This window comes from Amblyomma mixtum, chromosome 8, assembly GCF_055824585.1.
Source record: "Amblyomma mixtum isolate Tamu chromosome 8, ASM5582458v1, whole genome shotgun sequence".
NCBI classification, from domain to species: domain Eukaryota; kingdom Metazoa; phylum Arthropoda; class Arachnida; order Ixodida; family Ixodidae; genus Amblyomma; species Amblyomma mixtum.
Genome location: NC_143019.1, coordinates 92,028,220 through 92,052,456, shown reverse-complemented (window position 1 = coordinate 92,052,456; position 24,237 = coordinate 92,028,220). Strand labels below are relative to the sequence as shown.

The following is a 24,237-nucleotide window of genomic DNA, read 5'->3' as shown; positions in this document are numbered from 1 at the left end:
GATTGGAACGGGACTATCTCTGTAGTGAGCGCTCATCAGTCGCATATCCATGTGTAAAATCATAGAACTACCAATCCAATTACTTTTTATAATAGAGCTCGCTGGTTGAGAAGGTTGCTCCGTGGGGTCGCGAAGAATTAGCGGTTATTGATTTGGTTCGGAACAATATATTGAGAATTGGAGTGGCAACTCATTTTTGCAAACTTGTGACAATGGTTCATGATACATTGCAAATTAAAGCATAATAATTGGTATTCATCTTAGGAATTCAGTACATGCTCTAACACAACTAACGACTACTCCCCCATTAAAGGGACCATGCAAAGAATTAAAAGTCGCTTGTAAATGTTAGAAGTGATGCTCTGAAGCACTGACACCAAGTATGAGTCTTCGGAACTGAGCCGGCAATTTATTATGAATTTTTAAAAATCGTGTTTTTTAAAATTCGCGGGCCGTTTGGTGTCTTCGTAGGGAGCCATTTTGGAACCAAAATCGGGAAAACAGACGTCACTAGTCCCATGACGTCGGCAGGCCACCACACGCTGTCATTCGCCCGAGCCGCGGTAGCTACGACGTCACGGGCACACTTCCGGTAGCGGTGAAAATCGTTTGCTCGAACCGCCGCGCGCCCCCCTCGAGCAAGCGCGATCCAGGGCATTGCCTTCGCGCATATGTTTTCAATTTACCTCTGCCGCCTCTTCCCGTCGCGTGTTCGGGAGCCAAGAAAGCGCAGAGACCGGAGTAAAGTAACCGGAGAGACGCTGCCGACGCACGCTGCTCCTCGGCAGTGGGACAACCGGAAGTCGTAAACCGAACGTCAGCGAATGACGTACTCATGGGCGGAGCCCAGTCCCGGAGCTGTTTTCTTTATTTTTTATGGTGCCCCGCGCGTACGAGTTGAGGGGGGAGAGGAGGAGCTGATTTTTATTCGTCTATAACTTCGTTGTTATTGATGCTAGTTCAAAAATTATTGCGCTGGGGTGACGAGTGATGGATTCCCTATCTTAACGTGATCTCAATAAATTTATTTCATAGTCCCTTTAAGTGAAGACAACAAGGAAGGTGAAATTATCTAAATAAAAGTGCTCGTTTAACCTTGGTTTTAAGCTGAGAAGACAGACGCTGCCTGCCATGCGATGTGATGCGATAGTCACCCTACGTCATTATCTACGTCACCATGTCCGTAAGTAGTTGCCCCACAAGTAATTAATCATCTGTTCCTCAATATGGCACGTTTTTATCCATCCTGTTCTACGTTTCGAGAAACCCGAAGGACTTGATCCTACACTCTAGAGGACTGACGGCCAATAAAGCCGACTAGTTCAGCTTTTTTCCGAGTGTCCTCTGCCTGTGCAGGTGTTCTTTCTGTACAGGTACATGACATTCTCATTCACCGACATTCCTGGTGAGAGATCAGGAAGATACGGTTCAAGCAGGTTTCACTCCCAAAGCGACCGTAGCATAGGCGGTCAAGGTTAAGATGCGCAGTTGCACATGCCGAAATAGAGTACTGCTACTAGTGTCAGTTCTCTGTGTTAGACTGAATTCATTATTCAGTATTACTTGCTCTTAGCCTATTCTACGACGCATTCATAAACATATATTGGTGCAACAAGGACAAAAAACCACGAACATATTACCAGACGGTTACCGCTCTATAACGCGACATTCAACGACAGCTGTTTTGTAGTTTAATTTGGTCCTATATTTAGGTGAAGAATTCGAGAGCGTGATGAAAATACTTGCTGTTATAGAAGGGTGTTTTTTTCGTTCGGATATGTGCTCATTATTCAACCACGGCTGCTCTCCCTTGCGCCGTTGCAGAAGCGCGGCGCCACCGCTGCTGAGGCTATCTTCCGGTAGCGCGTTTCACATAAACCGCCACAGAAGGAGAGTGTTGCACCCCTCCACTCTCGCCGTACTCTACCTGTTAGTTTTACTCTAACGTCTTTTCTTATGGTTCTGCGGTGGCTAAGTGCTTGTGGCGCTCGGCCGCCTTCCCGAAAAACGCGGGTTCGATCCCGACCGTGATGGTCGAAATCCGATGGAGGCGAAATTCTAGAGGCCTGTGTACTGCGCGATGGCAGTGCACGGTAGAGAACAACAGGTGGTGGAAATTTCTGGAGCCGTTAACTAAGGCGTCCCCCATAGCCCACAAACCATAAACCAGTTCTCTTGCCAGAAATAGTCCAGCTGGCATTCCTCGCCATCGCCATACCGTCCTCGTTCTGCGGTAATCACTGTACGGGCTTTTTTGGGGCAATCCGTCTCCGGTACCACGTTCCGCCGATCTGATCATACCATCTTCCTTCCAAGGTGAAGGAAGAATTCTTATACTCTCGTCACACCCGGTAGTACCACTGCAGCGAAGCGAAACCCAGAGAGTGGGCCATTAGCAGCTTGCGCTGTACAACATCGCCCGTGTTTGCTCGAAAAAAAAACATACTCAAAGTAATAAGTACTATTTTAAGCCTGCTGTACCTAGAGTGGGAACTGCTAAAATGTGATCCGTTTGTAATTCGCATGTGTCGCATGCTTCTTCAGCCGGGTGCAGGTGGTGAGGGTAATATGTTGATTTGAAGACTGCGTTTAATAATCACATGCACTTCATTACACAGGATAGAAAGTCGCCGTCAATACTGCTATCTTAGTGTTCAAGTAATGAGGGTAATTTTACTATCCTCTGCAGTGAAGCTGTAGTAATTTAATAAATATGCGCAAGCAGACAATGATGCGACACCAGCCGACTGTTTCGATTCTCGCGTCATTTGCGAGCCTCTTTGATGTCTTTGATTCTCTTTTCCCGCATCCATCAAAACAAACTCATCAGTTGCGAAGGATACGGTTGCGCTCTTCAGCGAAGAGATGTTGCCTAAAGACGAAACGGTTCCTCGTGTAAAAGCTGCACGGTACTAACCGGTAATACAGTGGGTACAAGCTTGGTGCTCGGCTTGTTTGGGGTGAAATGTTTTTGAAATGGGTCTTTGCCCTCACCATGAGTAGAAGAAAAAACTGTGTGTAGTGGCTCTCTGTGGCCGTAGATGCCCTTGCGCCATGAAAAATCATCATCGTACAGGAAAGCATTCATACTGGTGTGGCACCACAGGGACAGGGACAGAGACAGAGTGACAACAACACAAGTGCTAACTAACAACTGACAAAGTTTATTAAAAGCACAAAAAATATATAGACGAAACCTATGGTTACATGCACAGTCATAACATGGTTACAAGGGTTACAAGCAAGAACACGCGTTAAATCACAACGAATCTACCTGTTATCATGATGACGAATCTATCTGTTATCATGATAACCATGGTAACCATGGTTATCATGGTTATCGGCTTTCACAAAATCCTGTTTCCATCGGATGGACAAAGCGTTCGCTGATCAGGTGGCCAGACTAAAAAACGCGGGGTTCCCGGCCTCTGTGCTGGCTTCGGTGTCGCACCGGATCCTTACGGTACAGAAACAGACTGCAAAGGGAACTAGGTCGCATAAAGAGAGCACAGAGGGAAGGAAAAAGCTCGCCTGCATCCCTTACATACATGGTGTGTCTCATAGCCTTAAAAAGGTGGCTCGCCGTTATGAGGTGGACTTGGTGTTTTCAGCCAAGAATAAGGTAGGGCGGATATGTGCCGCCATTGAGAGGTGTGACGCACCGCGGGAGAGAAGGAACGCTTGTGGGGTGAAGCACTCCAACCCTTTTGTGGACTGTGCTTGCGGTGTGGTCTATTCCATTCCCCTCACTTGCGGTCGACACTACACGGGGCAGACTGGACGCTGTCTGAATGTACGCCTCCAGGAGCATGCCAGGTCCCTTGACGGGAGTTCGGGGACGCACCTGGCTAAGCATGTAAAAAGCCACAAGTGTGCCCCATTGTTCAAGGAAACGCGCGTTCTCTGGAAGCACAAAGATAAGACTTCCCGGGAGATTATGGAGGCCTTCCGCATAAAAAAGTCGGCAGATGTATGCGTGAGTTTGCCATCCTTGCTACTGCTTGACGCCGAGGTTGATTATCTTCAAAGAACACTAAACCATGATAACAGATAGATTCGTTGTGATTTAACGCGTGTTCTTGCTTGTAACCCTTGTAACCATGTTATGACTGTGCATGTAACCATAGGTTTCGTCTATATATTTTTTGTGCTTTTAATAAACTTTGTCAGTTGTTAGTGAGCACTTGTGTTGTTGTCACTCTGTCTCTGTCCCTGTCCCTGTGGTGCCACACCAGTAAAAATTCGTACCAACTTGCCCAATTTTCAACCCTTTTGTACAGGAAAGAGCGGACAATAGGGCTTAGTGAAAACTTTACTCAATGCCAAGAACGTGTCTCACTCTTATCCCATGACAAAAGAGGTATGACAGGATAGCATACCCCTTTGTGATGCAATAATGTGCAAAACGCATTTGCACGATGATAAAATACATTTTTCCGCAACATGAATAGTTCTCGTCAAAAGGTGCCGAGACTGCCTGTGGGTGGTCTCTGGGAGGTTGGCACGTGAGACAGCGGTAGACAGTTTTTGGCGTCCCCCTAGGGTCTTTTTTTTCACTCCTGGTTTAAAATTTAATCTTCCACAATTCCACTCAAACCTCCGAGTTAATATATATGATAAAATTTCTCCCTTAGTGTACTTGCTTTTCTGCGCTTCCAATATAAAGGAGAACATGAGGAAACGTTTCTGAAGTGCAAAAAGCACTCATTTTTTTTTAACGCAGCTGGCAAGCACTAAGGACAAAGAGCCAGCTAGGGCTTGGAGGCGGCTGCGTGAACAATGGCGCAAAGATAGGATAAACAAAGGACGCTGCAGAAATGTAAGCTCGTACGTAGATTATTTTTTGCGTATTTTCGCGCGGTAAAGATGTAGGTAGAGGCGCAGCAGGCTATTAATCCAGCGTAGGTTTCTTAACCGCGCCTATAGAACAAATATCCACACATTTGGCATAAAATATTCAGACATCATTATATATGTATACGAATATTCTACAAGTTTGCTGAGCATTGCGCCGAAAAAGGAAGACACGGGATGCTCTTTCGCGTTTCATGCTCAGTCTTTTGGTGATGCTCCGTAGTGTTTTACCTCCTGCCTTCGGTTTTTTGCTTCTCGTCACATGTCCTCTTCACAGGGGTCGTAAGTAATCAATAAATACCTCACATCTTCCACAGCTATACAGCTAAGTGTAAAAATCCATTCAAAAATCAAACTGATATTTTAATGGCACATATCTAATTACTTATTTAGTTATTGATATTGTCACCTCTTTAATGTTGCTTATTCACGTTGCTTATCACACTTGAACGTTGCTTATTATACTTACTGACTGAAAAGCAAGCAAGTCTAGTGCAATATTCCAGGGGATATGAAGGATGCTGATATTATGAGCCCTAACTGAGAGCTTTTCCTAACATGAAAACAATTTTATTCAAGGCCGAGGCTGCTGGGCGCGCAGCTACCCTAGCATTTATGAACATTTCTTCGAACACATCAGATCCGCCTGAAGGATATAATTCAATAAAGCTAGTGGGTCCGTTCAGCGGTCCGGGGTAATCTCTGTATATCACTCCGTAAACACGGTCATTCTCTCTTTTACTCTATTAGACTGCAGGGAGTAACCATACCACTCCTGGCGCAGTGGTTAACTTGTTAACCACTTAACCACTTGTTAACCACTTGTTAACTTGTTAACTTGTTAACGAACAATGCGCCACTGTCTTGGAAGGCGGCTGTTTGAAAAAGATTCAGAGGTGGGGCTTTTGAGGACCAGTTTCCTCTTCGCGACCAACCTCTCTGCTTCCTGCCACCTGCCAAGGCTTGCAGTTTGCTCACTATCCGGATGGGGAGGTTGTGGTGACGTCAAAAGGTTGCGGGACCTAAGTGGCAGGCGGGCCACGTTCTTTGTCGCTCACAATGCCCCAAGAGACGATACCGGATTTTGCGCAGAACGAGAACTTTAATTCAATCTCGTTTATGAACCTTGAGACTGTCGTGTTGCACAGAACTTCTAGAGCGGGACGGGCTTACGTTAGAATGACGCAGAAATGTTCAAGTCGAACCATCGTGGTTCGCCTGTCTCTTGCGTAAGGCTGAATTGAATTGAAATGCAGTACTTGGGGAGTGAGACCTTGTTGTTTCAGAAACGAAGTGCGTCAACAGACTAACTCAAGGAAGTTAACAGACTGCCGCGGAATTCATGCCGCAAACTGTGCCTAGTACACCGGTGATTTCCTTGCCATGTCAGCCAGGGAGCTCCCTCTGAGGCTGAATTTCATGACGGTAATGTTGCTTACTGCTCTTAACAGCTTTCCAGGGTGGTATCCAATCACCACGGATTAGCTCGATCTTGGCTAAAGAGAATTTTTTTTCTTAAAATAACCCACAGTATCTATCACACAACCCTTTTCTCTCTTGAACAAATAACCTGAAGTATGGTTCTAGCAAACCTTATATCAGGCTCTGTGATCAACTCGATACTCAGGAGGGCGTCGAGTACGCTACTGCAGATTCAAGTGTCTCGACAAGGAACCACTCCCACCGCTTTATATGATGTTTGAACACTTGCCACTCTCTGTTCTAGGTAGCAAGTTAGATGGAATGTTTTTGTTTTGAGGTACGACGATTTTCGAAGCGACGCCAATTATAAATGCTAAAGGATTGACGTAGAGCTGCCGCACAAAGGGCGTTAGAAGTATTTTCATCTCTCGAAGAACGTCAAGGTGATGACCGGAGTCTGAGTCATCGTCAGCCGGCCAGTTCGGCAAAGACTCTTTGAGTGGATATCCTCGAAAATGCACTGTACGCATGTGACTCTGAGCTTTTTATCTCTTACAGTCGTGAAGCACAAAGAATTAAGACAGGAGCCGGGACCAGAGGGTGGGATAAAGAATATGGCTTTCAGATGGTAGGGAACAGCAGAGTTTTGTGGTTTGTTGCTGACATTGCAGTCAGAGGCATGGTTCTTTTAATTAGGTGTGGTTTATTAAAGGTTCTGTGAGTAATCGTTCGCTTATAGTATGACTTTGACAAGGGAGACCTATTGGTTCAGCTTATTGCTTCTCCTGTGCACTGCACGCCACAACACAACGCTGCTGAGAAGCATTGCGATGTGCATAAAGGTGCGTTTTATTACAAAACGAATATAATTCAAGACAGAGGACACTCGGCGAGATAAGCATAATCTTACGATTCACTGAACACGCACTGGGTGCGATGGGTACTTTTGAATAGTGAGCAATTCGGAACTCAACCGCAATCCTAGACCAATACGGCGTATTCTCGCAACATGCTTGAAGCTTGCATTTTGATATACCGAGGAGTTGCAATAACCTGTGCTCATCGTTAACTATAAAAATATATCGATAATGTTGCTCAGAAAAGGAGAATATGTTATTGTAATTTTTTTTATTTTTATAGCAAAACACGCACTTGAAAGCACATGGTCACTGAAAATTATCTATTAGAAAGGTATTATTTCCTCCGTGGGTGGCAGGCGGGTCAGTTTAGAACATAAGTTGAGGCAAAGGGAGTACGCACCAGGCAAGATGTAAATAAGTCTATAGACTGAAAGCTAATACCAACTGTTAGGTTTTTTGCATATTTACAGAAATAATTCTTGATAGATACGTTTGCTTTACCGGAGTACCTACTCATTAAGATTTTCCCGTGAGTAGTCATACGCACTGGTTGAAAAGCTACAGAGATTTTACAGAACATTGGTACTTGCTGAAATCTCTAGGTCCGGAGATATAACAGAGAATTAAGCCTGTTCAGTTCAGTCGCTCAAACAAGAACATAAGGTTGGCGGTTTGTAAATGACACGGCAAGAGCGCAGTGATCCTCCCCCCTTAGTGTGAATGAAGTGATAGCGGATATTCTTATGGGAACTTACAGCAGCATCAGAAACACGCGCACCGTGATGCCGCTTACAGGGTACAGAAAAATAAAGAAAAACATTGGTACGAAGAATAATTGCCTTAGCAAAAACTAATCCGTTTGGAATATACAATGGGCTATTTAAATTGCATCTTTAGCATATTTTTTTTATTCATGAATGCACTAAAAATATGTAGGAATTACTTTGCTGAAATTTCATGCGTGGTATACAAAATATGTTCTTAACATATGCCAAAAATACCTCACTTAAAGCATACCTCGAGCAGTTTTCAAATACGTGAAAAAATATATATGCAGTTTTACCATCTTGTCAGTGCATCACAAGGGCACTTTCGTGTATATGAAATTAATTCATCCGAAGTGCACTTCAACTCTATGAAAGGGGCATTCCTTTTAAAGATATTTGCAGCACACTTCTAGCTGCCGTTGAGCAGTCGAGGGCTCGAAATCACGTTTCGGGAAATGGTATTTGCATGTTGTCAGTGTATTTCAAGTGTACTTCCATCATCATCATCGTCATCATCATCATCATCATCAGCCTGACTACACCCACTGCAGGGCAAAGGCCTCTCCCATGTCTCTCCAATTAACCCTGTCCTTTGTCAGTTGCCGCCACTGTATCCCCGCAAACTTCTTAATCTCATCTGCCCACCTAACTTTCTGCCGTCCCCTGCTACGTTTGCTTTCTCTTGGAATCCACTCCGTTACCCTTAAGGACCAGCCGTTATCCTGCCTTCGCATTACATACCCTGCCCAAGCCCATTTCTTCCTCTTGATTTCAACTAAGATGTCATTAACCCGCATTTGTTCCCTCACCCACACCGCCCGCTTTCGATCTCTTAACGTTACACCTATCATTTTCCTTTCCATAGCTCGCTGCGTTGTTCTTAACTTAAACTGAACCCTCTCCGTTAGCCTCGACGTTTCTGCCCCATAGGTGAGTACCGGTAGGATACAGCTGTTGTATACTTTTCTCTTCAGGGATATTGGTAAGCTACCATTCATGATCTGAGAGAACCTGCCATATGCGCTCCACCCCATTCTTATTCTTCTAGTTATTTCCCTCTCATGATCCGGATCTGCGGTCACTACCTGCCCTAAGTAGACATATTCTCTTACTACTTCCAGCACCTCGCTACCAATGGCGAACTGCTGTTCCCTTGCTAGACTGTTGAACATTACTTTGGTTTTCTGCATGTTAATTCTTAGCCCCACCGTTCTGCTCTGCCTGTCTAACTGATTGATCATGCTTTGCAGTTCTTGTCCTGAGTGGCTTAGCAAGGCAATGTCATCAGCGAATCGCAAATTACTCAGGTATTCTCCATCAACTCTTATCCCCAACTGTTCCCATTCCAGTCCCCGGAATACCTCCTGTAAGCAGGCAGTGAAGAGCATTGGCGAGATCGTGTCTCCCTGCCTGACACTTTTCCGTATTGGAATTTTATTGCTGACTTTATGGAGAACTATAGTAGCTGTGCAATGGTTATAAATATCTTCCAATATTTTCACATAGCACTCTTCTACACCCTGATTCCGCAATGCCTGCATGACAGCTGAGGTTTCCACTGAGTCAAATGCTTTCTCGTAATCAATGAAGGCTATATATAGGGGTTGGTTATATTCTGCACATTTCTCTATCACCTGATTGATAGTGTGAATGTGATATATTGTCGAGTATCCTTTACGAAAGCCTGCCTAATCATTTGGTTGACTAAAGTCCAAGGTTGTCCTGACTCTATTAGCGATTACCTTAGTAAATACCTTGTAGGCAACGGACAATAAGCTGATTGGTCTGTAATTCTGCAAGTCCTTGACGTGACCTCGTGACCTCGAGAGTACCAGAAGCTTGGAAGAACGCTAACATTATCTTAATTCATAAGAAAGTGTACTTCCGTAAATACGCAACTAATTTGTCCGAAGAATATATAAATTCTAGCAAATTGGCAGTCCGCATTAGCATGTTTGCAGCACACTTCAAGCCGCCGCTGAACAAACTAATGCTCGAAATGTAGTTTCGAGAAATCGCATTTTGGTGTTGGCGATGTATATAAAATGTGCTTTTCTAAATGCGCAAATAATCCGTCGAAGGTATACTTAAATTCTAGCAAATGGGCATTCCGCTTAAACATATTGGCATTACACTTCAAGCCACCGTGGAATAAACTACGGCTCGAAATGTCGTTTCAGGCAGCACTGAAAACTCTCCCTTTCCTGTCGTCCTTTCTTTTATGGTAACTTCTAGCAGGAAGGTAATTACCACTTATTTACACTACGTGCGGAGAGCGTGACAGCATTATACCGGCCAAGGGCGCCTTGGGTACATCCGGGCCCGAATATGCCAGCGAAAAGTACCCCGACTGGCAAGGCCGACCGGCTCCCTTAGACGCCCTTGTGTCTGTCGGTTGACACTTCGACTCCTGACCAATACCTGACGCAATTTTCAACGAACAATTCGGTTCTAGGTCACCCCCAGATTCGAACGCGACCAGTATGACAATTCTTCGATAATTAGGGGGCCTACAGTCTTTGCCTAAAAAATGCCTCACCGGGCAAGAGAGTGCGTTGCTCTCGGTGGGTATATATAAGGCAAGCCGAGTATAGCATTTGTCGTAGCACTTCTTACTAGCTGCATCACTTCCGTCATAATTCGTTGTGTGTACGTATCTTTCCTGTTCCTATGCCGTCACGTGACCTTGCAATCTCTCACATCTCGTGATTGATGAGAACTACACGTGTACAATTTATTCTGAAGTTGAAACATTAACCCGTCTTATGTGAAGCCGACCAGTACAGCTTTTTTAAGCCCGATTAAATATATGGTCAATGTATTAAATGTATATTTTAGTCTATTTCTCATGTATTTAATGTATATTTTTAGTATATTTTTAATGCATTATAAATATGCTAAGCTTGCAAAAATGTACTCTTCAAGTATATTGAAGACCGTTCAAATTATTATTCTTAGTATACTTAGCATTCGTAGTGCAGTTTAAGAACAGGAATAAAAAATGCGTAATAAATATTAAATTAATACAGTATGTTTGAAATGCATTTTTAGGACACCCACTTTTTCGCTAAGGGTTGAGGTTGAAATGGCAAGGATTCAGACACCAGAAAAAAGATTACAAAGACAACGTGCAAAGCACGGTCCTGATGTGGTCCTAAAAATGAGAGCCTCTTTCTTTAAAAGTGGCTCTGAGGTTTTGCGCATGTACGAGGAATCGCTGGAACTACCAAGATCTTCTCTTCGAGGCGCGTCATTCACCGCCGAGCAGCTTTTTAAACTAAGAATAGCACTTTCATTCAACGCAGATATTTCTTGAGCACCTAATCATCGATTTTTCGACGGTTATCTTTCAGATTTTTATTCTTTTTGTCGTTGTCTTAGCTACATATTCAGGTCTAAAAACGCTCCTTCACCACCTACTCAGTATTATTCCAATATGGGCCTCACACATCAGGGCTCTAAAGACGCTGCAGTCGAACCCATGAGAAATGTCACTCGTGGGCATTCGTTCAAATTTCGACGAACTGTCAGTGACACGCTTAAGGGAACGTGGGTGATTTATGCATCGCTATAGTTTCGTTTCCTGGCATGGAGGAAGGAAAGCCCAAGCTTATCGGGACCCAAAAGAAGTCATCCTGAAATGCAACCAAGGAATTGCCACTTCTGGCGAACCATACGGATTGCTGATCCCTGTGTAAAGCGCTAACGGGCATCATTGTTTTCCCTTTAGTGATATTGCCCACCTCGTTCAACTCATCTTGTGAGACGCAATACTTCAGTGCACGTTGTTTCTACTATTGGACTGCTTGTTTACATATTCCGAGGAACAGAAATTTTATTGTTAAAACTAATTAGTCAGCTTTACTAACAGTAACGTTTCCCGAATGCAGCGGCCTATTTATTTCAATATGTACCGAAGGAGTTTGCTGGTTGTGGAAAAAATTATATCTCAATGTGTATCTTCTATTGCCTACCCAAGTAGGGTGAAGCTTAATTTGGCTTACGAAACTACCTCTCCAGGTATTTTATACCTTAGCAAGAAAGAAAACAGATATGTCCTAAAAACTGTTTTTCCGCTCTAGACATATCACTTCTAAACAGGTTAGCGATGTTTGTTCATTGAGTGTCATATTTCTCTCGTGTGAGTCGCGATTTCTAGGTTACTCTAGCAACTGCATCTAGATCTTTACTCAATGCTCTAGCTACAATCTCGCTAGATCCTTTACTATAAGCACCTCAACAGCTGTGCACCGAAAAGCAGCACTTTGAGCAACAATACTTATAATCATGTGTTTTGTAGATGCCGCTTACAGTTCTGCATGGCAAAATGTTGGGCAAAACAACACACTATGAAGCCGATGAACGAAACCTACTTAGAGACAGTATTCCCTTCAGATCAACCAGATCCCAAACCTCCGGATGGAAATGAGACCCAAAAAGTTGTCTATCCAGAATGGGAGCATCGTGACCGTACAGCCAGGAAGTACCTATTGCTGGCGCAAAGAGCGATGGACGCCATCAGTAGAAATGGGCCCGAATATATCTATGTTCTGGATGTAGAGACCGTGATGGTATTGGTAAGCTCACGGCGTCGTAAATCTTGTGAACTATGTAGAAAATATGTAGAAAGCAATGGAAACTGGTTTTCCGTTTATACAGCTGGAAGCACAAGACAAATCCTAATGGTGTTGGTATTTGGTATACGGGGTACATAAGGAAGCTATGAGAATTGGCGCGAAAAAAGCCTCCGGAATAGTATATAGCACTGGTGTTTTTTTTTCACCACACTGACATCACACAGCACCCAGGAATGATTGCCCAGAACGTTCAGTCAAATGCGGCCGCTATGGTTTAGCTCGATCCTGCTTGCTTCTTGTCAGCAAACCAACTGCTTTCCGACTAATCCACCACAGCCTGTAATATAAATCGTTCTTAGGACGCAACACGCACTAAGAATTTCAGCTTCAGTTCAGAGTACACGTACATCTGCTTGAGTGTCAAGCAACTAACGCCATCGCACAAATTCGCGCTCTAACACTTTTATTTTAGCGTGTTTATGAGCACAACAGCCTTGATTTTCTGGGCAGTCGCAGAGATCCAGTGATATTGTAGGCCGGATTCCACGCGCCTTATCGGCCATAGACTATCTAAAAAGAATCAGTGCTCTTGATTAATGTGAGTAGATAAGGTTTTAGCAGTTTTCCGTACAAAACTGTGCAAGTGCGAAAAGTTGGATTATTGAGTTTACTGCTTGCATTATTCGCGGTAGCTGCAAACAAGACAACCGAAATAGTTACTCTTGCTTCGACCCTTGCTCTACCGTCTCAGTTGTTTACCCTATAATTTTCGGTGATCAAAATAAATTTCTGAACTTTCGCTTTCGTCGGGCATCCTCAGTACATCTTTGAACAGCTGTTTTCGTATTCCTTACTTGCACATAGTCGTTCTGGTAAGAGCCATAATTACTCTCCGATTTCAGCAGTGATTTGCATTCGAAGAGAAGCAGGAAAATGTTTTCCGAGCGAAGTTTAAGGGGCCCTCGAGTTTTCGGATAAGTGACAGCGAAAAACATTAAATCGAGCGTACTCATCATGCACCCTTCCAGGAATATCCAAACTTGAAATGATTTTGAGTTATTCTAGCTTTTTTATTCCAGCAGAACAAGCTAAATTATGCAGAACGTATAACCGTGCAGGTCACCAATGATGTGGTGAAAATATGTAAACATAGTGCTCATGGCAACAAGAACGTCCTCGGGCCACCGGATCTGTTCCTACAGAGCTTTTGTGTGTACGTATTAATTTTGGTCCACCTGAGAAGCTTAAGTTCATGTCCGAGTGCTAGCAATTCTGGCCATTAAACTGACAAAAATTTTATATTACTAAGAGAGTAGGGCGCTGATTTTTTGATACTCACAAAGGGAACAAGACAGAGGAGAGGCTCAGAGTGATTTATTTTATACGCTTAAAATTATTACCTTTTCAATGATCTCCCCTGAACGAACATTGGTCCATAGAAGCCAGCCCTAGGCCTTGACTTCCGAATATGCAGCAAAAATGCTCACTGTATTCCGCTTTGTGTTCTACAAAAATTGTATTAAGTTTTCCAAACAAACATTCTAGAAAATAATCGGATCAAATATGTTCTTTGCGGCCTCCTAAATAAAAAATTCTGCATGTGCCACCCACTCCACTCTAAATAGTGCGTAGTAACAATGGTTTATGTCTATGCTTTCGGCTTACAAAAGTAAACAATGACTGCAGGTTTCCTGAATAATTTAAGACGGCATCTGCGCAGTACCAAGGGTTGTTCCGAAACTGTATCAAATGATTTTTAAAATCGTTTCGGTGTGCTACCAAGTTGAATAAATTTAATACATGTCAACAAGTGTCAGCTTTTTAAAACATAAATGTTATAAATGAAAGAGTGACAGAAGCCAACAGCCACAGAAACCAAGGGGCACAGGGGATTTTTTTTAAGTCATTTATTTTGTGGTGTTGATCAATTTAGAATATTACTGAATATGTTATCGTTTAAAGATAACTGATTAGAAAAGCAGAAGAAAAAACAACCACCTGCCGCCGGTGGGATCCGAACCCACGACCTCCGAATTACGCGTCCGGTGCTCTACCTCTGAGCTACGGCGACGGCTGTCAATTCTTCTGCTTTCGGGGGTATTTATGTTTACAAGTAACCTAACCTTGAGAGTGTTCATCAGCGCCACCCACGTTCATAAGCGGCGGACGTAGAACGTCCTGAGTTACCGCAGGTGTGACGTAGAACGTCATCGAACGGAGAGGGTGGAAGCTGCGTGAGAACCCTCTTATGCTTCCTAAGGCGTCAAGGCTGCCAGAATCGATGCCCTTTCTACGTCTTTCTACGTCCGCCGCTTATGAACGTGGGTGGCGCTGATGAACACTCTCAAGGTTAGGTTACTTGTAAACATAAATACCCCCGAAAGCAGAAGAATTGACAGCCGTCGCCGTAGCTCAGAGGTAGAGCACCGGACGCGTAATTCGGAGGTCGTGGGTTCGGATCCCACCGGCGGCAGGTGGTTGTTTTTTATTCTGCTTTTCTAATCAGTTATCTTTAAACGATAACATATTCAGTAATAATCTAAATTGATCAACACCACCAAATAAATGACTTAAAAAAAAAATCCCCTGTGCCCCTTGGTTTCTGTGGCTGTTGGCTTCTGTCATATTTATAACGAGCCCCTCATCCTCTTCCCTTGTTTGCTTAAATGAAAGAGAGCCGTTAGGCACCTATTGTGAATATTATAGTTATTGTAGAGAGGGTAGAACATGTGCAGCGTGCTGCGGTTGCTCGAATTTGCAATGTAAAACGCAAACGCTGGAGGGAAAGAAAGGGAAAAAATTGTGTGTCTTGATTAAGAGTCTTTACTGACGCGCCGTTTTCCTGCTTCAGAACATGACATGGCAAGCGATATGCAACATTACATACACCACGGTACCTGCGGACTGCGAAGAGGTCGTGCCATTGATAAGGGACATGTGCAGGCCAAAGACAAATCTAGTACGTGACTGTCAACCGGTTCTGCACTTCACAGGATGATGCGTGTTGAAGGCTTCCCCGTCTCGACTGGTATGCCAAAAAGAAAGGAGGCCCACTTGTGTCTACACTCGCCGCAGTGTACCGTACTGTATTGCTGACTAGGCTCCACTATTTAAAGCCCCATCAGCCAATCATTGTTCAGTTTAGTCTTGAAAGCCGACCCGTGGCCCATCGTGTGCATAGTCCGAAGCGCTTCTGGTTCTCATGAAAAAAATTCTCTCAAAATGCTTCTGATGGAAACGCTCGCCTACTGCTCTGAAGACTTTTACAAAACTTCTCAACTGTAGTCTGAACATTTTTATTGCTTTTCCTTTGGTTTACACGGCAAAACCAAGCAGGAGCAGGCAAAATGTGTTCCAGAACACCGAACTAAGGCTTGCCCTCCTAACTGAAAATAGCAACAAATTCAAAGCATTTTAGAGCATTCTATCTTTAACAAAAGGTGAAGATATTGCCACACTTATTTTAGACATTCTACCAGCGCCCCCGTGCCATGTCTTCGTTCTTTGCCGCGCGCCGGACTTCGTCGTCTTCTGCTCGGCTCAAGGGTCGGTCGGCTGTGCTCCGCTCAGTTCTCTTTCCAAGTACTGTTCTGCCAGTAACAACGCTAAACCGGCTTCCAGTGACATTTTTGCGCTGTCGCTGGGTAGCGATCCATGTACGAAGAGATCCCAGGAACCTGCAGCGCTGAGCCACACCTCCTGGACACGACACCTGTCCTTAAGCCAAGCCGCCGCTTGAGAGGCTTAGCCCCGGAATACAAACCTCTCACCGCGCCACGCCGCACGATGACCTCCACGGCAGCCAGCCAGACCATGCAGCATTCTGCGAGTTCGCCACCGCTACTTCTCCATACGCCTCGCATGCCCGCGTCGTTTCATGGTAACAAGTTCAAGGATGTGGAGCACTGGTTGGACGGGTACTACGGGGTCGCTGAATTCAATCTGTGCGACGAGGACCGAAAGCTTCGGAACGTCTATGTTGCCCTCCAGGACGCCGCAAAGACGTGGTTCGAAAACCACGAGTCCGCCGTCCACACTTGGCGAGATTTCCGGCGGCAGTTGCTGGATACGTTCAGCAGCAACGAACGGAAGGAGCGTGCTGAACTGGCCCTGCAAACCTGAGCCCAGCAGCCAAACGAGAGCGTGGTGATGTTCGTGGAGTACATGACCCGGCTTTTGAACCGTGCTGATCCTTCGATGTCGGAAGCCAAGAAGGTGAGCCATATGATGCGAGGAGTGAAAGAGCAGTTGTTCGTCGGGCTCGTGCTCGATCATCCGGCTACAGTCACCGATTTTGCAAGGGAAGCGGCAGGCATGGAGCGCGCCCTGCAACAGCGGTTTGCGCACTACGGCCGTCCCCCAAACATCACTGCCGTGCAGTTCAACATGCCAAAGCCCGGGGACGAGAATGCCACCCTCCGTGAGCTCATCAGGAGCATCGTCCGCGAAATGCTGCCGAAGCTTCGCTCCGTTGAGCAGCCTCCTAGTGTCTCTGCCATTTCGGATTCTGTTCGTGACGAGATACGCCGTACGGTGCAACCTATTCTACCTCCCCAACGGCCAGCACCGCTATGTGATGACATACAGCGAGGCATTGTGCAGCTCTGCGTCACCACCACCGGCGTTCTACTCTCCTGCCCTTACCGCACCGTCCTACCAATTCCCGTACACGTCATCTCTGCCAGACGACCGCCCACTCGTCACGAAGGCAAACATGTAGTGCACGCCGAACAGGCCCTTGTGCTTTCACTGCGGCGCAGCAGCCCACATCCGTCGTCCCTGCTCGTACCGCCGGATTGACCTGCGCGGCTTTTTGCCAGGTGCACCCCGGCCACGCTATGATGAACGACCCCGCGACATCGACCAGTACATGGCGGCCAACGTCCCGCCTGCGCCCACTGCCCAACGTCAGTCCGCGTCACCGTTGGCTCGCCGGCTGCCTTCACCAACCCGCCAGTCCTACGTCCGCCAGTCCTCTAGCCCGCGCCGGGAAAACCGAGGACGGCGACCCCCGGAGGTAGGGCCGCCGTCACTAGACATAATGACGAACATCCTCCCCTCACCACCGTTAGCATGCGACCCGACCTCCGACCCCACGCCGCGACGATCTTTTGACGCACAGAGGCGCCTTCGGTTGACGGTTAAATTGGACAACCCGAACAACCCCTATGTCCGACGGCCTTTCGACGAACGGGGGCGCCAGTAGAATGTCTAAAATAAGTGTGGAAATATAATGACAGTATATATTTAGAAAATGGCTGAGTAAAATTGATGTTTTCAACTTGCCTTTCAAGCGGTTCTACTTTTCACGGAATACCTTGATGCGTACTGAAACCTATCCGTGTGCACTGGCATGCCAAAGAGAAAGTAGGCCCACTTGCCCAGTAGCCTATATATTATGGTACAACGCAACAATAAAGGCTTACAGATCATATGACATGTTACAAAAGTTGCTATACATGCAGAACTCCTCTAGAGCTCTGGTTATGAAAGTAGCTTGGGTCATGAAAGTGCCATGAAAGTAGGGGGGGGGGGGGCGGGTAAACACTGAGAGCTCATGGTATCCCATACGTCAACTCCTATTAGCCTTAGTTCTTGCTGGACTTCGAAACATGGAAGTTAACGGTACGAAAGGTGTAAGCTGTAGAGGTCCGCGGATAGACGCTTTCAAATCTTTGTAGACCAGTTGGCACGAAAGCACTACTACGCGCCGCTGTGGCTCAGTGGTTCCGGCGCTGGGCTGCTGACCCGAAAGATGCTGTTTCAGTCCCGGCTGCGGCGGTCGTATTTAGATAGAGGCGAAATCCTAGAGGCTCGTGTACAGTGCGATGTCAGCGTGTGGTAAAGAACCACACGTGGTTGAAATTTCCATAGCTTTTCACTACGGCGTCTCCTATAGCCTGAGTCGCTTTCGGACATGAAGCCCCCCATAAACCAAACTACTTCCTTGACCTTGAGTGTGACGTTGTCCAAACCATAAACAAATGAATATATTGCCGTGACTAGGATTCGAACCCTTGTTGGCGTGACTAGACCAGCTTCGCTGGCCGCTGCACGAGAGCACTTGTTGCGACCGATCGCACCTCATGTTAAACTACAACACACTCTCGTCATGTGCATTGCAGGTCCTCTTCATGAACTAATACTGCTATCAAAATAATAATCAAGCTTTGAGCTATGTGTCATTAGTGACAGAAAGATGTGCGCGGTGCGGCGTTAGCGTGGACAAGTTGGGACCGAAACACGGCACTAGAGCAATGCCCGTTGGCGTTGACAGCCTTGCTGCAGGAACGCGGCACTTGAGCATACCGCCGCCGTACAGAGGGTAATGTGGCATTGACAATGAAAAAGTTGGAGGTGCGAACTGGTTTCCTGGGTAAGTGGACACCTCAGTCACGCTTGGTACGTGGCAGTGGTGTCCACCTTCAAAAACTGTGCTTTCCCCGGAAATGTTGCGCTGAGCAATGCTAAATGACCAGCGAATTTTCAGTTTATTCTCTTTATATATTGCCAGTTTATAATCCTTGTTATGATATATTACTTATTTGTGCTTATTAAAAGTTTCTCCTTTGTCTTTGAGCAACCTGAATATTGTGAATAGAAGATGTCACAATATTACTGAATATCGCCCCGAAGTGTGCAAGATTAAAAATGATTCTTATATTGTCACTGCTTTGAACTCTAAAAATTTTGAACCACAGAAAAGGCTGTGATACACGAGAAAAAAAAAGCAATGTGACCACTCTTTCCTTTCGTTAGCTGCCATCACGTAGGCCGCCAAGCGACGAGGAAAGTGCAAATGGCGTGTGCTAGAGCTGCAGAAGGTAGTAACTCCTGCTAAGCGCAGTGTATTTGAATAAGAACCTTCAGAAACAGCGTCAGTGTCCCAGCCCTCCTGCAACCGTTGCGGATAACGACCGAGCCTTGCATTCTTATACCGCTTATTTGGTCGAGTTATTTCACGAAATACATGCGGCTGAAAGTCGAATTTCACATGTTCCACGAAGACGACGTGTTCGAGGAATTCTATTTATGATTACGAGTATTTCTGGTTGGGCTGTAAAGCCTTAGGAAGAAGTGGGAATTTCCAAAAGTGTAACAGAAACAGCTGTCAAGGTGGCAGGCAGTGAAGAATGCAAAAGATTAATCTGCAGAACGTAGAAAGTAGAAAAACGTTTGCATCTAAATTATTTCAAGGCTGAACAAGGTTATAAATTGTATGTTTTATGTACAGGTGCGCAGAGGAATTATGAGACGTTGCAAAAGTTTACAAAGTTGACCGGTAACGCGCTCGTTTCGGGAAGCGTGCGAAGAAAAAATGGCTCCCTAAATACGTTGGTGCTACTCGTGAAATCTCTAACATTTCTGCTCTAAGCAAAGCAGTTTATAGGTTAGATTTTTGTCTGTTCACAATTGCTTTTTAAAGAGAAAATAGAAAATAAAAATTAACTCGGAACCTGTAACACTCTGATCCAAGATTTTCAAGTGCTGTGCATTCTGGAAGAAATGTTGTAGACGCGCCTTTACAAGATAAATTTAAAACAGCTGACTTTGTCCGCACTTTTTGAAGTCTAATTTTGTTTGCGTGTATGAACCACAGATGCACAAAGTCTATTGTACAATAGGAAGCATAAATATTTCGTATGCAAAAGTTTTTATTTTGGTTCACAGCTTTCTATTGCTCGCCTAAAAACCGAAATTTTTTAATGTTTCTTGTAAGGTGACCGCGTTACATGCCCGTTCAGCTAAGATCTAATCAATTTCTCCAAACTACTTGTAACTGTTCAGGAGGACACAGGGGCGCAATAAAAGACACGGACATAGAAGTAGACAGGTACGAGCGCTTACTATAAACATGCTTTATTCGACGTATACCGTTAATATACCTTCGCTTTACCCAAGTGCCACTGTGCGAATCACAAGCACGTGGCGCACAGTGGCGCTTGGGTAAAGCGAAGGTATATTAACGGTATACGTCGAATAAAGCCTGTTGATAGTAAGCGCTCGTACCTGTCTACTTCTATGTCCGTGTTTTTTTATTGCACCCCTGTGTCCTCCTGAAAAGTTATGAACCAACACGCCCAAATACAAGTACTACTTGTAACTCTCCACTGTAGACCAAAAGTGGCTTTTAATGCTAGAAGTAGAGGTCATTCGATTTTTTCATTGCTCCAGTCGTCGCAACTATTTTCTTGAGATAGATTGTAATCTTTGATTTCAAACACCAAGAATGTATAGTAGATAGAGAGGTACTAAATTCATCCTAGTCTTCTGAAATGCGCATCTGATTGCACAAAGCGCAATAATCGGAAATAAGCTTGAATTTGATTTGAACGCCAATCATGACTTTGAAGACAAGAAAGAAGACTGGCCCTAATATTGATCCTTGCGGAATTACCGAGTGTGGATTTTCGGAGGTCGATACTGCATTAAAGACTTGAAAGCGCTGTTTCTGTACAAAGAGGTATCGTGACATCAGTAAAGTGAGACACTGTTCCCTAAAATGAATTTTAGTTTCGGCAATATTTTGAGGCGAGAGTCGAGTTTCATTCGTTTTTGAAAGTAAATGAGTATTAAGTTAACTTGGCTTGCTTAGCGTGGAGCTCTCGGTGAGTAGTCAACTATTCGCATTAGCTAATTTCCGGTCGAGAAACCTCATCAGAAACTAGGTTTTCTTGCTTTATTTTTGACGTTCGAGTTTAGGAATACCTAGAGGCGTCTGAAAATTACGTGCTTTTGGAAATCATCGCATATGCGGAGTAAATAATTGGTCACTATGATGCGAGGTGGGACGGGTTTTGTTTTTTTATATCGGATTCACTACTGCCATTCGGTTTGGTGCACCACGCATGACAGCGATTTCTGGGATATTAAAGCTAAATACTCTGAACACTAACTCATACAACGAAAAAAAAAAAACTAACTCCGTATTTCATCAGCTTCAGGCAATTCGTTTAGCCTGAAGATTAAGGATTAGACCCAGCACATGTTCATGGCTAACTGTGTCATCACCCATCAGTGGCATAAGCTTATAGCTTGCGAACTATGGGCTGATGCTGTTATCATTTGTAAACACTTATCAGAAGTACTGATATAAGAGTGGACGCGCTGCTTCTCCCATGCCAAACCTCAAGGTTATATCGCTCGGAAGAATAACTGTCAAGCGGCGGAATGGGGGTGTGGCTGTGACATCATACCATGTGACTCGCCGCACCTCGGCACAGCGGCGGCGCGCGGAGGCAGTGGCGTTCGCTCGCCTTTTCAACGGCGTTCAACAACGTGATTCAATGTTAATCGCGAAGTTGCGCGAAAAACGTCAGCCACCGTTCATATGATAAGATAATAAAAAGCACAAAGTGTGGTCTGATATTAAGCGGTAGCCATGGAGGAGTCGGGAACTGGAACCAGTGCTTCAGCTGTGCACCGTGGACGGCTCATTGAATGTGATGATTCTTACAATAAAGAACGTCGACAGGGCGCATTGGTGAAGGATAGAGCTAGGATACGTTCTAGGATTGAAGCGGATACCGAAGAAGAACGAGAGGCTCTCCTGGAGAAACAGCGGCAGCAGCGGTGTGAACAACGTCAGAGGAAACAGGACGCGGGCGCTGGCATCGCTTCCGCTTCAAGCTTTGGCTCTGTAAACAAAGTTCAGCCGGGTGGAAGCCCTCTCAGTTATTTTCCGTACAGGTCGAGGGCACAACCACTGCGATGGCTCACGAACTCTACGAAAGAGCATTCATAGTTTTTGACTGAGCAGTTTTTGTAACGAACCTGCACGAACAAGGGGCGCGGGTTGGGCATGGCTCTGCCGGAGGAACACCTGACATGCCCCCTGAAAGCATTAAGGGGCAGGGGCCTCCTCGAATAGTCGGGTGCGAGGGAAGTTTAGTGGGATGGATTCCACCGTAGGCTTGCACAGGAGTCGAAGTGTGGCAGCGTCATGTTTGCGCAGTCCTCACAACAAAAGAAACGCGAGAATGCTGGATCACGGCGCCATCGTATCTTGAATGACGCTATCCATAGCGGTCGTAGCGGTTGGAAGAAGCAGCATGAACAATATTATTGGATTGGTCAGGGCCCTGCAGTACGGCCAGCTGATGTGCCGACTCTAAACGCATGGGGCCCTTGCGAGGACCAAACGCCACTTTAGTTGACGTCGGAACATGTTCTAACTGAAAACTCGGTCCCCACGCGGTGCTGAAAGATGACATTTGCCAGGCGGTCTCGAGTAGGAATACATGACTGCCAAATAATGAGTGCCTGTGAGCAGTTATCTGTGGTTGACAATCTTCGTCTTGAAGTCGACGATCTTGTGAGAGTGTGTGCTGGAGTGCGTAGTAGAAGTGTCTATCTTTGCACTGAAGCGAGAAAAATGAAGAACCCGGGCGTTCTTTGGAGTGAAAAAAATATCAAGTGCCTTACACATATGGCGCTTGAAGGAGCCCTACAAGCATTTTAAGGGGGAGGCCATGACAGTAGGCCAAACCGATTTATTAGGCCCGTAGAGGAGAACGTGCTATATGTTGCAACATCGTTTGATGTAAAAAAGAAGTGAGAGCCAGAAACATTTAGAATATTAACCACAGTACGAACTATAACGTTTTTAGCATCGCTCCAGAATCATAAAGAGGAATTCTTTGTGAGACTTGTTAAATATTTGCTGTCTCTGTGGAGCTAAACAAGGAAAAGAACGGAGTGGCCCCATTACTCATGGGGCGCAGTGATATTTTTGAAATGCTTTAGAACGGAACCACTTTTTAATTCCAATGTTTAGAATATCTTTTCCGCTAGAATGGAAGTTTGAGTAATTCATATTCTACCACTTAGTTATCAGAAACAAAAGAGAAAGAGCAATATCGCCGTACGTGAGAACAACTCTCTCTTGCTAGACTGCGAAGAAGTCAATACTATGAGCACTTTATTCTTAAACCTGGATACTCAGCTGCTTTTGTTTATGCATGCTGTGCCGTGGTACTGGACTTCTTTTCTGGTGACCATGTCGGCAATCACGCAAGAGAGCGTTGCTGTAAGCATTAAATAGCTAATAACGCTTTCACGGCGCATTGGCGAATTCATGACTTAAATGAACATCCGCTCATATTCTTCCTTTTTTTTCAGGCTAATCAGCTATGCAGAACAATGTATAAAATGCCGCCAACCGAGGAACTCTACGAAATGCTAACAACGTCATGCCAAGCCTTAGAGCCTCATGACGGCTTTCTTCGAGGGCGAAATGAAAACGAATGATTCCTGAGCACCAAACGTTGTCTTCGTTTCTTTCAGTAACCCTTTGATCTTGGGAAGTCAAATCAACCAGTGAGAAAAAAACTGCTTGCGCGAGTGGGGTGACCTAAGGGTAGGATATTTGCAACAGCATAAAAGCAAAGCGATGAGCATTGTATTGCTGTGCAACCTTTTGCAGTTTATTCCAGTGTGGTTTCTCTGTTATCGGCACTTCTCTATCTTCACTACGCAGCGGAAACGCCACCAGCTTGTTTTCTTCATAGAGCAGATGTTCGCCCAATCAAGCTTGTGCTCTGCGCCAGCCCAGTTTAGTGCGAGTGTCAAGTGGCTTTAGCTCCCATTCTCATTAACCTAAAGCGAACATCGCCCACAGTGACTATCAGACATCTCGCGCGAGCTTATCTGGAACATTCCCCAAACTTTCCGTCCGTAGGTACCCAGCAGAATATATCCTAACGCTCGAGCGGAGTAAGAACCACCGGTGGTTAAAGCAGGTCAGATTCGCTGCCA

General features: G+C 45.1%; 1 pseudogene; it reads left to right on the top strand.

Annotated features, from left to right (window-relative positions):
• Positions 1–4,443: 4,443 nt before the first annotated feature.
• Positions 4,444–23,730, top strand: LOC149333501 (uncharacterized; annotated as a pseudogene).
• Positions 23,731–24,237: the final 507 nt, after the last annotated feature.